The sequence below is a fragment of the Macrobrachium nipponense genome, chromosome 2 (assembly GCF_015104395.2).
Source record: "Macrobrachium nipponense isolate FS-2020 chromosome 2, ASM1510439v2, whole genome shotgun sequence".
In the NCBI taxonomy this organism is placed as follows: domain Eukaryota; kingdom Metazoa; phylum Arthropoda; class Malacostraca; order Decapoda; family Palaemonidae; genus Macrobrachium; species Macrobrachium nipponense.
Genome location: NC_087201.1, coordinates 167,876,207 through 167,891,511, shown reverse-complemented (window position 1 = coordinate 167,891,511; position 15,305 = coordinate 167,876,207).

Here is a 15,305-nt window from a genome sequence, read left to right as displayed (position 1 = left end):
TTCAAGTTTATCCAACCATCCCCACTGGAAAATAAGTTCCACTGAAAACCCTTTTTTTCTGTCTCTCTCTTTTTTCTTTCTTCTTCTTCTTCTTCTTCTTTATGGGACTGATAAGTAGATGCACCGTTGATTAATCTTCTTGGAAGCCCAAAGAAGAGGAGATTAATTTTTTTATTCTTCATAATTATTATTTTTTTTGGTTCCGTGCGCTTGCAAGTTTGGTTTCTTAATAAAACGGGAAAATTATTTCCGTTTTAATTTAAAGGTGTCACTTATTTTTGTCTATTCATATGTAAACAGAGAGAGAGAGAAAGAGAGAGAGAGGGAGAGAGAGAGAGGGAGAGAGAGAGAGAGAGTCTCCTTCAGATCTTCAGATTCAGTCGTAGTCTCTTAAAGCTAAAGAATAAATTGTGCTTACCTTGTTTTAAGGAGAGAGAGAGAGAGAGAGAGAGAGAGAGAGAGAGAGAGAGAGAGAGGTCACTTAAAACTAAAGAGAATGAACTATGGGTCAGCAGTAAGCCCTAGAAAAAAATCCTTTGTATTTACCTCGTTATAAAGAGAGAGAGAGAGAGAGAGAGAGAGAGAGAGAGAGAGAGAGAGAGAGAGAGAGTCTCCATCAGATTCAATTGCACTCTCTCTTTAATCTTAAGGAACACAAGATAAAACGGAATCATGACGACATTCTTGCCAGGTTTTCCATTCCTCTGAACTCGAGAGACATTTTTATCTCGGAGGGATGCGACAAAAATGTTTCGAAATAATTTCTGCTTTGAAAGAGAAACGTCCGACAAAATTCTTTTCTGTTTTGACAAAGATGCGACCAACAAAAACGTTCCGATATCCTTTCTGTTTTGACAGAGAAACTTCCAACAAAAACGTTCCGATATCCTTTCTGTTTTGACAGAGAAACTTCCAACAAAAACGTTCCGAAATCCTTTGTTTTGACAGAGAAACGTCCAACAAAAACGTCTCGAAATTCCTTTTTTTGTTTTGACCAGGAGGGAAACGTCCAACAAAAACGTCTCGAAACTTTTGTTTTTTGACAGAGAAAGCCCCAAAAACGTTTCCGAAATCGTTCTGTTTTGACAGAGAAACGCCAACAAAAACGCTCGAAATCGTTTTCGACGCGTCCAACAAAAACGTTCCGAAATCATCTGTTTTGACATTGAAACGTCCAAAGAAACGTCTCGAAATCCTTTTTGTTTTGACAGAGAAATAGCGATTCCAAATCATCAGATTTACTCTTTAATTAAGACCTAATCAGAGACGACCTGCTACAGTAGTTGATTAAGATGTCCTTATGCCAGCACAGGCTCTTGCTCATGGAGCGGTTGTTGGAAGATTGCGACAACGGAACACTGAACATTTAATTGGTTAAATTCATTGGGATCTTTAGGGATTCCTGGATCCTACTTAAGAGGGAATGAAACTAGATCTACTTCCACACTTCCACTCCTTCTGGAGGATACCATTAAACCTTTAGGATTGCAAGTGGATTTCAAAATATTTTATTTAGGTGTATTTATTACAACAAATCAAGATCTAAACCAATTTTAACCTAAATTTAAAAGAACATGATTATTTTTCACAGTCGTCATCATGAGAGACATGGTTATGATCAGTAGGCTAAAGTTAATGAATTTTCTATTGATCACTACAGAAACCTAATACAATATCTATAAGTAGTATGATTGATGGGGATGGAGGGGATTGCGGGGGAGGGAGTTGGGGGTAGCTTGGGGAGTACTTCGAACGTTGAAATATAGCAAGGACACTTCAGAGCACTGCTACGGAAGCCTTCATTACTGTTTAAAAAAAAATCAAATGGGTCAGAAAATGTACCAAGGAGCCTCGCCCTGAGGACAACTTATATCCAAGTACACAGTGAGTTTTACATTTTACATTAACCCTTCAGAAACTGTATATTAATTTTTATCATACATGAAAGCATATGCAAATGATCTCCGAATGACTTCTCATTCTTTTCTTATCTTCTTACGGTGCAGAATGGAACGAAATATAAAATTTAAGCCAAAGCACTGGGGCATACGATGAAGAATGGGACGGAGTCCTCCCTCAAGTGAAGAAGAAGAAGAAGAAGAAGAAGAAGAAGAAGAAGAAGAAGAAGAAGAAGAATATTATAAGACTAGGTCACCAAATTCTGGAAAAATATTTACAACCCTCCTTGATTCCATAATCCCTCCAGGTGGAATCCATTTCTAAATAAATCATCGCGACAGCGGCTAGGAAGCATGGGAATCCTGAAGTGGCGGCGTCGGTGGGATCTGAAAAAAAAAAAGAAAAAAAAAAAAGAGAGGCCTAAAAGCCTTCCTACATTTTTGTCTACCATAACTTTTGCTACTGTTATTTTTGTGTGTGTCGTCTCACGATTTCCCATTTTCTCCCTGTTTACGCGTCTGTACTTTTAGCTTTTACTTTTTTGTAAATTCTTCTATTTCTAATGTTCAGATGGCAGATATCGTGTTACCCCAAATGATAGAAAGAGCTGGACCATTAAGGTAGACGAGGTGTATATCATTATTTATTAGTTCTTATTATTATTATTATTATATTTATTATTATTATTATTATTATATTATTATTATTATTATTCAGAAGATGAACCCTATTCATATGGAACGAGCCCACCACAGGGGCCACTGACTTGAAATTCAAATTCATTAGGAAAAAGTAAGACGAGGTAAAGGGAAATACAGAAAGAAGAGATCCCACTTATTAAAAAGAACAAATAAATCTAATAAACAGAAAAAAGGTTTATTAAAATGCATGGAGAATAGCATTAAGGTAGTAAAGCATTACATCTTCGCTGGAACTACTGCTGGAGTTCCAGTTCCAGGTTCCACCAGTGTGAGGAATAAAGGACCTCTGGAACTGAGAAGTTCGAGAGAGAGAGGAACATTTAAACGTGAATTCAGGAATAAAGGGCTAATGGACGGACGTTCCTACTGGAACGTGAATTCAGGAATTCAGGAAAAAAGAGCTAATGGAAGGGACATTCCTACTGGAACGTGAATTCAGGAATTCAGGAATAAGGAGCTAATGGAGGGGCATTCCTACTGGAACGTGAATTCATGAATTCAAGAATAAAGAGCTAATGGAGAGATATTCCTACTGAAACGTGAATTCAGGAATAAAGTGCTAGTGGAAGGTCATTCCTACTGGAGCGTGAATTCAGGAATTCAGGAAAAAAGAGCTAATGAAAGGGACATTCCTACTGGAACGTGAATTCAGGAATTCAGGAATAAAGAGCTAATGGAAGGTCATTCCTACTGGAGCGTGAATTCAGGAATTCAGGAAAAAAGAGCTAATGGAAGGTCATTCCTACTGGAGCGTGAATTCAGGAATTCAGGAATAAAGAGCTAATGGAAGGGACATTTCTACTGGAACGTGAATTCAGGAATAAAGAGCTAATGGAAGGACATTCCTACTGGAACGTGAATTCAGGAATTCAGGAATAAAGAGGTAATGTCAGGACATTATTAAATAAACGCACTAATTAATTTGGAATGCTAAATATTTAGCTGATCGAGGGGAAAAAGGGAACTTGACAATAAGAAAAAACTAGAGAACCCTTTTGTTGAGAATTGTAATAACTTTCTTTACTCCTTGAATGTGTGAGCACTTAGAAGCAAAGTTTATTCATAAACTTTTGCGGTCTTGTGTATTCATGCACTTTATTTATTTGCGCCATTAGGAAAAGGGTAGACGAAGAGAATAATATTTTTTTTTTGTATTTATTTGAATAATTACTCTGAATAATCTATGTCAGTTAATAATTTTAATCAGATATGATTGTAATCTATTTAAGTAATTTATTTTCATAATTCATGTCAGTTTGACAATGTGAATAATGTTCTAATACCTGCATACTGATGCTAAGGAAATAGTACGATTTGATTGGTGAATGAACTGCACCTTGGAACTGGAACAAGCACTAGGACCTATGAGGTCATTCAGCACTGAAAAGGAAAAAAGTGAAAAAGTTCTGAAAGGTGTAACAGGAGGAAAACCTCAAAGCAGTGGTACTATGAAACAACTGTTAAGAAAAGGTTGAAAGTAAGACGGAAGAAAGAGAATATGAACGGAGGTACAGTAAAAGGAATGAAAGGGGTTGCAGCTAGGGCCCTAAGGGACGCTGCAATGAACCTAACGCAATGCCTACAGTGCCCCGCGTGAGGTGCACTGACGGGACTAGTACCCTACGATGTACATTCTGCTAAGCTTACTCTTAATCCCCAGGTGATGAAGACCATTATCTGTTTTGGAGTAGTGATTCTGTTACATAATTCTACTTTAGAGTAGTGGTTCTCTTGCATAACTCTGTTTTGGAGTAGTGATTCTCTCACATAACTCGATTTTACTTTGATCATATATTCGTTACTGGCGTCAATGCCAATGGAGATAAGAATAATTGAAGAATTTCGATTAACTTTGAAAGTAAAATAATAAAAAAAATTGTAACTGAATCATTCTTATTACGAAATTGCTATCATATACTTTTTGTTTAAAACTGGAATTACCGTGACGTAATCACTGGACTTTTTGGAATGATGTGAAACTTAAGTTCATATATACACCGCAGTCACACCAATATATACATCTAGAAAGAAATATCTCCAAGATTTTTAATACAGATTATTTATCATAAAATTTATATATTTTTTTCTGTGACTCTATAACCTGAATTCAAACGAGTAAAAGAAAATGGAGTTTTCTGCCCAGTAAAACCCTTAGCCGTACCCCATGGAACTCAGTGGTGGTGGCCTATATCGTTGGTACCTACGTACATCGCTGCCGGAAGTACGATTATGGCTAACTTTAACCTTAAATAAAATAAAAAAAACTACTGGGGCTACAGGGCTGCAATTTGGTATGTTTGATGATTGGGGGATGGATGATCAACATAGCAATTTGCAGCCCTCTAGCCTAAGTAGTTTTGAAGATCAAATGGCGGACAGACAGACAGACAGACAGCACTCTTTTAAATAACTGGTCAGCCCACGTCATGTCGTAGTAATTACAGCTCGATCCTTTGGGACCTGGAGAGCACTTCTCGTCGGTCAAGTGCCATCAAGGGCCACATAGTCATGGACACTTGAAGAAGAAGAAGAAGAAGAAGAAGAAGAAGAGAAAAGAAGAAGAAAGCATCAAGTCCTGGAGAGGCAGGTCAGGTGGGATAATTACCTTTTAATCAGAGTTTTCCGAGATGTTTTGAAGTTTAACCAGTGTTCTTCAGAGGGCAATCATAAATCGTTCCTTTAGTATTAAAGATAGTGTCTTTTTATGTATTGTGTATCATTCTTTTACCTTTTTTTTATTACTATACATTAAACACAGTTCCTTTGTATATAATATTATAGGTGTATTTCTTCTTCAGAGGACAATTATAAATCATTCCTTTACGTTTTGTTATTATTATTATTATTATTATTATTATTATTATTATTATTATTATTTTTTTTTTTTTTTTTTTTTTTTTTTTTTTTTTTTTTTTTTTTGCTTTATCACAGTCCTCCAATTCGACTGGGTGGTAATTATAGTGTGGGGTCCGGGTTGCATCCCTGCCTCCTTAGGAGTCCATCACTTTTCTTACTATGTGTGCCGTTTCTAGGATCACACTCTTCTGCATGAGTCCTGGAGCTACTTCAGCCTCTAGTTTTTCTAGATTCCTTTTCAGGGATCTTGGGATCGTGCCTAGTGCTCCTATGATTATGGGTACGATTTCCACTGGCATATCCCATATCCTTCTGATTTCTATTTTCAGATCTTGATACTTTCCATTTTTTCATTCTCTTTCTCTTCAACTCTGGTGTCCCATGGTATTGCCACATCAATGAGTGATACTTTCTTCTTGACTTTGTCAATCAACGTCACGTCTGGTCTTTTTTGCACGTATCACCCTATCCGTTCTGATACCATAGTCCAGAGGATGTTTGCCTGATCGTTTTCTATCACTCCCTCATGTTGGTGCTCGTACCACTTATTACTGCAAGGTAGCTGATGTTTCTTGCACAGGCTCCAGTGGAGGGCTTTTGCCACTGAATCATGCCTCTTTTTGTACTGGTTCAGTGCAAGTGCCGGGCATTCCGCTTGCTATGTGGTTTATGGTTTCATTTTTCGTATTGCACTTCCATACTATGGAGAGATGTTATTTCCGTCTATCGTTCTTTGAACATATCTGGTTCTTAGGGCCTGATCTTGTGCCGCTGTTATCATTCCTTCAGTTTCCTTCTTTAGCTCTCTCCTCTGTAAGCCATTGCCATGTGTCATCGCTGGCTAGTTTCTTTAGTCTGTCTCATGTATTGTCCGTGCATTGGTTTGTTGTGCCAGTCCTCTGTTCTGTCTGTCATTCTCCTGTCTCTGTATATTGCTGGGTTTTCGTCTACTTTTATTAGTCCTTCTTCCCATGCACTCTTTAGCCACTCGTCTTCACTGGTTTTCAGATATTGCCCCAGTGCTCTGTTCTCGATGTTGACGCAGTCCTCTATACTTAGTAGGTCCTCTCCCTCCTTCCTTTCGTGTTATGTATAGTCTGTCCGTATTTGCTCTTAGGTGTAGTGCTTTGTGTATTGTCATATGTTTCCTGTTTTCTGATCTATGCTGCGGAGTTTCGCCTTCGTCCATTCCACTATTCCTGCGCTGTATCTGATTACTGGCACTGCCCATGTGTTTATGGCTTTTATCATATTTCCGGCGTTGAGTTTTGACTTGAGTATCACCTTGAGTCTCTGCATATATTATTTCCTGATCGTTTCCTTCTTGTCTTGGTGTTTTATATCCCCTCCTATTATTCCCAGGTATTTGTATCCAGTCTCATCTATGTGTTTGATGTTTGCTCCCATTATCTGGTTTAGGCTTGTATCCCTTCAGTTCTCGTTACTTTGCCTTTTTGTATGTTGACTAAGGCGCATTTTTCTATTCCAAACTCCATCCTGATGTCCCCAGATACAATCCTTACAGTCTGGATTAGGGTATCTATTTCCTTGATGCTCTTACCATACAGTTGATGTCATCCATGAACATCAGATGATTGATTCTGTTGCCTCTTTCTTGAGTTGGTACCCGGCATTCATCTTCTGTAGTACTTTTGTCATGGGAATCATGGCTATATTATTATTAGTATTATTATTCATTATTATTGTATTATTATTATTATTATTATTATTATTATTATATTGGTTTTATTGAAAATAATGGCTGTTTAGCCGCGTTTATTTTGGATAGAAGTTTCTCTATTATTTTCAATAAAACCTGTATTAATGAAGGTATTCTTCCAGCAAATTATTATTATTAGTATTATTATCTTTTTGTTTCTTGACTTACAACTAATTAAATATTTTTCTCTAATTATGAATCTGATTCCATTTGGTCGTTTTTTGAGCAACACTTATTACATAAAAACGTATGAAATTCTGACAGGCAATAGGAAAAATAACTAAATTTGCCAACAGACCCCTTTTTTAAAAAAAAAAAAAAAAAAAAATAGAGACAGTGAGAAAATCAAATCATTTGAATTCCGTGGATGCTGTTGGTTTCAGAACTATGTTCTTCGTTTAAGTGTTCAACTGTTTTTAAAGGAGAGAGAGAGAGAGAGAGAGAGAGAGAGAGAGAGAGAGAGAGAGAGAGAGAGAGAAACTATTGTAGCTAAGGAAACGAATATAAAAAAAGTTTAATAACGTTAAGGAATATGAAGATACTGGTTGCCACTTATATGATATATTTCCATACTTTCACAAATACTACCGGAATTTTCATAAATGAATTGATGAAAATAATATTATGTAATATCTGACGGTGTACATACTTCCAGGATTTTGATATATGAATTGATGAAAATAATATTCTGTAATATCTGACGATGTAAATACTTCCAAAATTTTGATATATGAATTGATGAAAATAATATTAAATAATATCTGATGGTCTAAATACTTCAAGAATGTTGATAAATGAATTGATGAAAATAATATTCTTTAATATTTGACGGTGTAAAATTCCTGAGAATTTTTTTATCCCCACCCCCAGACCTCTTCCCAACCCCTAAGATAAAAAACATAAAAAAAAAAGAAAGAAAAAAAAAAAAGACGTCAGGTTCCACGATAATGTCTGTGTTTTGTCCTGGTCCAGTCTCACACCAGACCAGTGAATGCCGGAGTACAGGACATTACCCTGTCTTAATTTGTTTATTTGTGTGAGATAGATAATCAAGCCCCCAATGAGATAGGTAGAACAAACAGCCATTAATTAATCCCTTAAGAATAAACGTCTTATCCAGTTGTCATATTTTGCCGAGAAGTTTATTCTTTTCAAGTGGAAAAAAAAAAAAAAAAAAACAAAGAAAAAAAAACAAAATTCGTTATTTATTTTTACCAATAACTGAACACATTTATTTATTTATTTTTTTTTTCAAGGTTAAAGATCTGGCAAAGACGCCTGTGGTTATTTAGACGTTAATTACCGTCGGTACAAATGATCCTTTTATCATTCCGAGTTTCGACAGAGATTTAAATCGAGGCTCGTTTAAAATATTTGAAGCAAAAACGTGTCAGAAACAGATAGGGTGATACGTGCAAACAGGACCAGACGTGACGTTGATTGACAAAGTCAAGAAGAAAGTATCACTCATTGTGATGTGGCAATACCATGGGACACCAGAGTTGAAGAGAAAGAGAGGGAAAAAATGGATAAGTATCAAGATCTGAAAATAGAAATAAGAAGGATATGGGATATGCCAGTGGAAATCGTACCCATAATCATAGGAGCACTAGGCACAATCCCAAGATCCCTGAAAAGGAATCTAGAAAAAACTAGAGGCTGAAGTAGCACCAGGACTCATGCAGAAGAGTGTGATCCTAGAAACGGCACACATAGTAAGAAAGTGATGGACTCCTAGGAGGCAGGATGCAAACCGGAACCCCACACATATAATACCACCCAGTCGAATTGGAGGACTGTGATAGAGCAAAAAAAAAAAAAAATAATAATAATAATAATAATAATAATAATAATAATAATAATAATAATAATAATAAGTATAATAATAATAATAATAATAATAACAAAAGAAAGAAATGAACCTATAATATTATATACAAAGTAACTGTGTTTAATGCATAGTAATAAAAAAAGGTTAAAAGAATGCTACATAATACGTGCAAAGGCACTATCTTTAATACTACATTGACTAAAAACAAAACGTAAAGGAATGATTTATAATTGCCCTTTGGAGAAGAAATACACCTATAATATTATATACATAAAAAAAAGGTAAAAGAATGATACACAATACATAAAAAGATACTATCTTTAATACTAAAGGAACGATTTATGATTGCCCTCTGAAGAACACTGGTTAAACTTCAAAACATCTCGGAAAACCCTGATTAAAAGGTAATTATGCCACCTGACCTACCTTCTTCTTCTTCTTCTTCTTCTTCTTCTTCAAGTGTCCATGACTATGTGGCCCTTGATGGCACTTGACCGACGAGAAGTGCTCTCCAGGTCCCAAAGGATCGAGCTGTAATTACTACGACATGACGTGGGCTGACCAGCTATTTAAAAGAGTGCTGTCTGTCTGTCTGTCTGTCCGCCATTTGATCTTCAAAAAACTACTTAGGCTAGAGGGCTGCAAATGCTATGTTGGATTCATCCATCCCCCAATCATCAAACATACCAAATTGCAGCCCTGTAGCCCCAGTAGTTTTTTTTATTTTATTTAAGGTTAAAGTTAGCCATAATCGTACTTCTGGCAGCGATGTAAGTACCACCAATATAGGCCACCACCACTGAGTTCCATGGGGTACGGCTAAGAGTTTTACTGGCCAGAAAACTCCATTTTCTTTTACTAGTTTGAATTCAGGTTATAGAGTCACAGAAAAAAATATATACATTTTATGATAAATAATCTGTATAAAAAATCTTGGAGATATTTCTTTCTAGATGTATATATTGGTGTGACTGCGGTGTATATATGAACTTAAGTTTCACATCATTCCAAAAAGTCCAGTGATTACGTCACGGTAATTCCAGTTTTAAACAAAAATTCCCACTTCATATATCACTTCGGTGAAAGGATTCTCATGAAGACCTCATTCCTATTCATTCTTGACAGTTCTATAAGTATATGATAGCAATTTCGTAATAAGAATGATTCAGTTACAATGTTTTTTACTATTTTACTGTCAAAATTAATCGAAATTCTTCAATTATTCTTATCTCCATTGGCATTGACGCCAGTAACGAATATATGATCAAAGTAAAATCGAGTTATGTGAGAGAATCACTACTCCAAAACAGAGTTATGTAAGAAAATCACTACTCTAAAGCAGAGTTATGTGATAGAATCACTACTCCAAAACAGATTTATGTGAGAGAATCACTACTACAAAACAGTTATGTGAGAGAACCACTACTCTAAAGAAGAGTTATGTAAGAGAATCACTACTCCAAAACAGAGTTATGTAAGAGAATCACTACTCCAAAACAGAGTTATGTAAGAGAACCACTACTCTAAAGCAGAGTTATGTGAGAGAATCACTACTCCAAAACAGATTTATGTGAGAGAATCACTACTCCAAAACAGATAATGGTCTTCATCACCTGGGGATTAAGAGTAAGCTTAGCAGAATGTACATCGTAGGGTACTAGTCCCGTCAGTGCACCTCACGCGGGGCACTGTAGGCATTGCTTTAGGTTCATTGCAGCGTCCCTTAGGGCCCTAGCTGCAACCCCTTTCATTCCTTTTACTGTACCTCCGTTCATATTCTCTTTCTTCCGTCTTACTTTCAACCTTTTCTTAACAGTTGTTTCATAGTACCACTGCTTTGAGGTTTTCCTCCTGTTACACCTTTCAGAACTTTTTCACTTTTTTCCCTTTCATTGCTGAATGACCTCATAGGTCCTAGTGCTAGTTCCAGTTCCAAGTATAGTAGTATTTTGGGGTAAATAGTTTTTTTTCTTTAAAGAAAAAAGAGTGAGAGAGAGCTGTGACATTCTTTCATTTCTGTGAACTATCAGTAAACTGTCACGAAGGGAATGTTGTGGTGAATGTATTTGCTATTTGTGATGACAAACTCCCTGAACGTTTGGCCAGTTCATTGACCAATCAAATCGTACAATTTCCTTAGCATCAGTATGCAGATATTAGAACATTATTCACATTGACAAACTGACATGAATTATGAAAATAAATGACTGAAATAAATTAAAATCATATCTTATTAAAATTATTAACTGAATAATTTATTAACATAAATTATTCAGAGTAATTATTCAAATAAATACAAACAAAAAATTATATTATTCTCTTCGTCTACCGTTTACCCTAATGGCGCAAATAAATAAAATGTATGAATATACAAGACCGCAAAAGTTTACGAATAAACTTTGCTTCTAAGTGCTCATACATTCAAGGAGTCAAGAAAGTTATTACAATTCTCAAAAAAGGGTTCTCGAATTTTTCTTATTGTCAAGTTCCGCTTTTTCCCCTCGATCAGCTAACTATTTAGCATTCCAAGTTAATTAGTGCGTTTATTTAATAATGTCCTGATATTACCTCTTTATTCCTGAATTCCTGTTCCAGTAGGAATGACCTTCCATTAGCTCTTTATTCCTGAATTCCTGAATTCACGTTCCAGTGCGAATGTCCTTCTATTAGCTTTTTATTCCTGAATTCACGTTCCAGTGGGAATGTCCTTCCATTAGCTCTTTATTCCTGAATTCACGTTCCAGTGGGAATGTCCTTCCATTAGCTCTTTATTCCTGAATTTCTGAATTCACGTTCCAGTAGGAATGACCTTCCATTAGCTCTTTATTCCTGAATTCCTGAATTCACGTTCCAGTAGGAATGTCCTTCCATTAGCTCTTTATTCCTGAATTCCAGTTCCAGTAGGAATGACCTTCCATTAGCTCTTTATTCCTGAATTCCTAAATTCACGTTCCAGTAGGAATGACCTTCCATTAGCTCTTTATTCCTGAATTCCTGAATTCACGTTCCAGTAGGAATGTCCTTCCATTAGCTCTTTATTCCTGAATTCCCGTTCCAGTAGGAATGACCTTCCATTAGCTCTTTATTCCTGAATTCCTGAATTCACGTTCCAGTAGAAATGTCCCTTCCATTAGCTCTTTTTTCCTGAATTCCTGAATTCACGTTCCAGTAGGAACGTCCGTCCATTAGCCCTTTATTCCTGAATTCACGTTTAAATGTTCCTCTCTCTCGAACTTCTCAGTTCCAGAGGTCCTTTATTCCTCACACTGCTGGACTCTGGAACTGGAACTCCAGCAGTAGTTCCAGCGAAGATGTAATGCATCACTACCTCAATGCTATTCTCCTGGCATTTTAATAAACTTTTTTTCTATTTAATTGATTTATTTGTTCTTTTTAATAAGTGGGATCTCTTCTTTCTGTGTTTCCCTTTACCTCGTCTTACTTTTTCCTAATGAACTTGAATTTCAAGTCAGTGGCCCCATTGGTGGGCTCGTTCCATATGAATAGGGTTCATCTTTCTGAATAATAATAATAATAATAATAATAAAATAATAATAATAATAATAATAATAATAATAATAATAATAATAATAATAATAATAATAATAACATACACTCGTCTACCTTAATGGTCCAGCTCTTCCTATCATTTGGGGTAACACGATATCTGCCATCTGAACATTAGAAATAAAAGAATTAAAAAAAATTTAAAAGCTAAAAGTACAGACGCGTAAACAGAAAATGGGAAATCGTGAGACGACACACACAAAAATAACAGTAGCAAAAGTTATGGTAGACAAAAATGTAGGAATGCTTTTAGGCCTCCCTTTTTTTCCAGATCCCACCGAACGCCACTTCAGGATTCCAAGCTCCTGTCGCGATGATTTAGAACTAGATTCCACCTGGAGGGATTATGGAATAAGGAGGGTGGAAATGTTTTCCAGAATTTGGGTGACCTAGTCTTATAATATTCTTCCTCTTCTTCTTCGTCTTACGAGGGAGGACTCCGTCCCATTCTTCATCGTATGCCGCAGTGCTTTGGCTTAAATTTTATATTTCGTTCCATTCTCCACCGTAAGAAGATAAGAAAAGAATGAGAAGTCATTCGGAGATCATTTGCATATGCTTTCATGTATGATAAAAATTAATATACAGTTTTTGAAGGGTTAATGTAAAATGTAAAACTCACTGGTGTACTTGGATGATAAGTTGTCCTCAGGGAGAGGCTCCTTGGTACATATTCTGACCCATTTGATTTTTTTTAACAGTAGTGAAGGCTTCCGTAGCTGTGCTCTGAAGTGTCCTTGCTATATTTCAACGTCCGAAATACTCCCCAAGCTACCCCCAACTCCCATCCCCGCAATCCTCTCTCCCCTACCATCAGTCATACAGTCATATTGTATTAGGTTTTCTGAAGTGATCAATAGAAAATTCGTTAACTTTAGTCTACTGATTATAACCATGTCTCTCATGATGACGACTGTGAAAAATAATCATGTTCTTTTAAATTTAGGTTAAAATTGGTTTAGATCTTGATTTGTTGTAATAAATACACCTAAAATATTTTGAAATCCATTTGCAATCCTAAAGGTGCAATGGTATCCTCAGAAGGAGTGGAAGAGTGGAAGTAGATCTAGTTTCATTCCCTCTTAAGTAGGATCCAGGAATCCCTAAAGATCCCAATGAATTTAACCAGTTAAAGTTCAGTGTTCCGTTGTCGCAATCTTTACAACAACCGCTCATGAGCAAGAGCCTGTGCTGGCATAAGGACATCTTAATCAACTACTGTAGCAGGTCGTTTCGATGATTAGGAGTTTAATTAAAGAGTAAATCTGATGATTTGGAATCGCTATTTCTCTGTCAAAACACAGAAAGGATTTCGAGACTTTTTGTTTTTGGAGTTTCTCTTGGTCATTTAAACCAGAAAAGATTTCAGAAGTTTTTTGTTGGACGTCTCCCTGTCAAAACAGAAACGAGTCACTTTTTTTGACGTTTTTTCCTTTGTCAAACAGAAAGAATCAAGACGTTTCGTCTGTCAAAACAAAAGGATCTCCAAACTTTTTTTTGGGGGTTACGTTTCTTTGTCAAAACAGAAGGATTTTCAAAATTTGACGTTTTTGTTAGACGTTTCTCTGTCAAAACAGATGATTTCGGAACATTTTTGTTGGACGTTTCTCTGTCAAAACAGAAAGGATATCGGAACGTTTTTGTTGGACGTATCTTTGTCAAAACAGAAAATTTATTTCGGACGTTTCTCTTTCAAAACATAAATTATTTCGAAACATTTTTGTCGCATCCCTCCGAGATAAAAATGTCTCTCGAGTTCAGAGGAATGGAAAACCTTGCAAGAATGTCGTCATGATTCCGTTTTATCTTGTGTTCCTTAAGATTTCTTGTCGTATCTGCGCTTCCCACCGTCAATTCCGGTTCACCTGAAATTCCCTGAGGCTTTGGGTTCGTGTTGCAGGTTGTAAGAAGTTCAGCTCCCACTGAAATGATCTGAAGGAAACAGAAAATTCGAGGAACTGAGTTTTACATCTCAGTCAGCTACCTTTTGAGTGTAGCGATATGGTTCATTTGTTTGTTTACTTTAAATGTCAATGCAGAATGCGGTACCTAAGCCTTGAATATTGACTCAAAATTCCAATAAACGTGAGGATAGTTTGGATATTACCATAGGGGCATTTTGATAAAAGATAAGGTTAATTGGTTTATTTACTTTAAATTTCAATGCAGTGTGGAGTACCTATTCATTGAATATTAACTCAAAATTCTAATAAACGTGAGAATAATTTGAAATTTGCCATAGGGGCATTTTGATAAAGATTCATATTATACCACAAGTACACCACTATTGTTATAGTTACTCATGAGTTCAATGTCAATGCAGAATGGAGTTACGTAAGCCTTAAATATTGATTCAAAATTCTAATAAACATGAATAGTTTGGATATTACCATAGGGGCATTTTGATAAAAGATAAGGTTAATTTGTTTGTTTACTTTAAATGTCAATGTAGAATGGGGTACCTAAGCATTGAATATTGACTCAAAATTCTAATAAACATGATAATATTTCACATAATACCATAGGGGCATTTTGATAAAAAATAAGGATGCATATTATACCACAAGTACACCACTATTGTTATAGTTACTCATGAGTTTTACTCATGAGTTTTATTACTCCAAAGCGCGTACCCTTAAAATAATGTACGTGCATAGCGTGAAAGTCATGAATATGTATATCGTCTGTTCCAAACGATAAAGCTTTATGATTCCTTTGTATATTCTTTGTA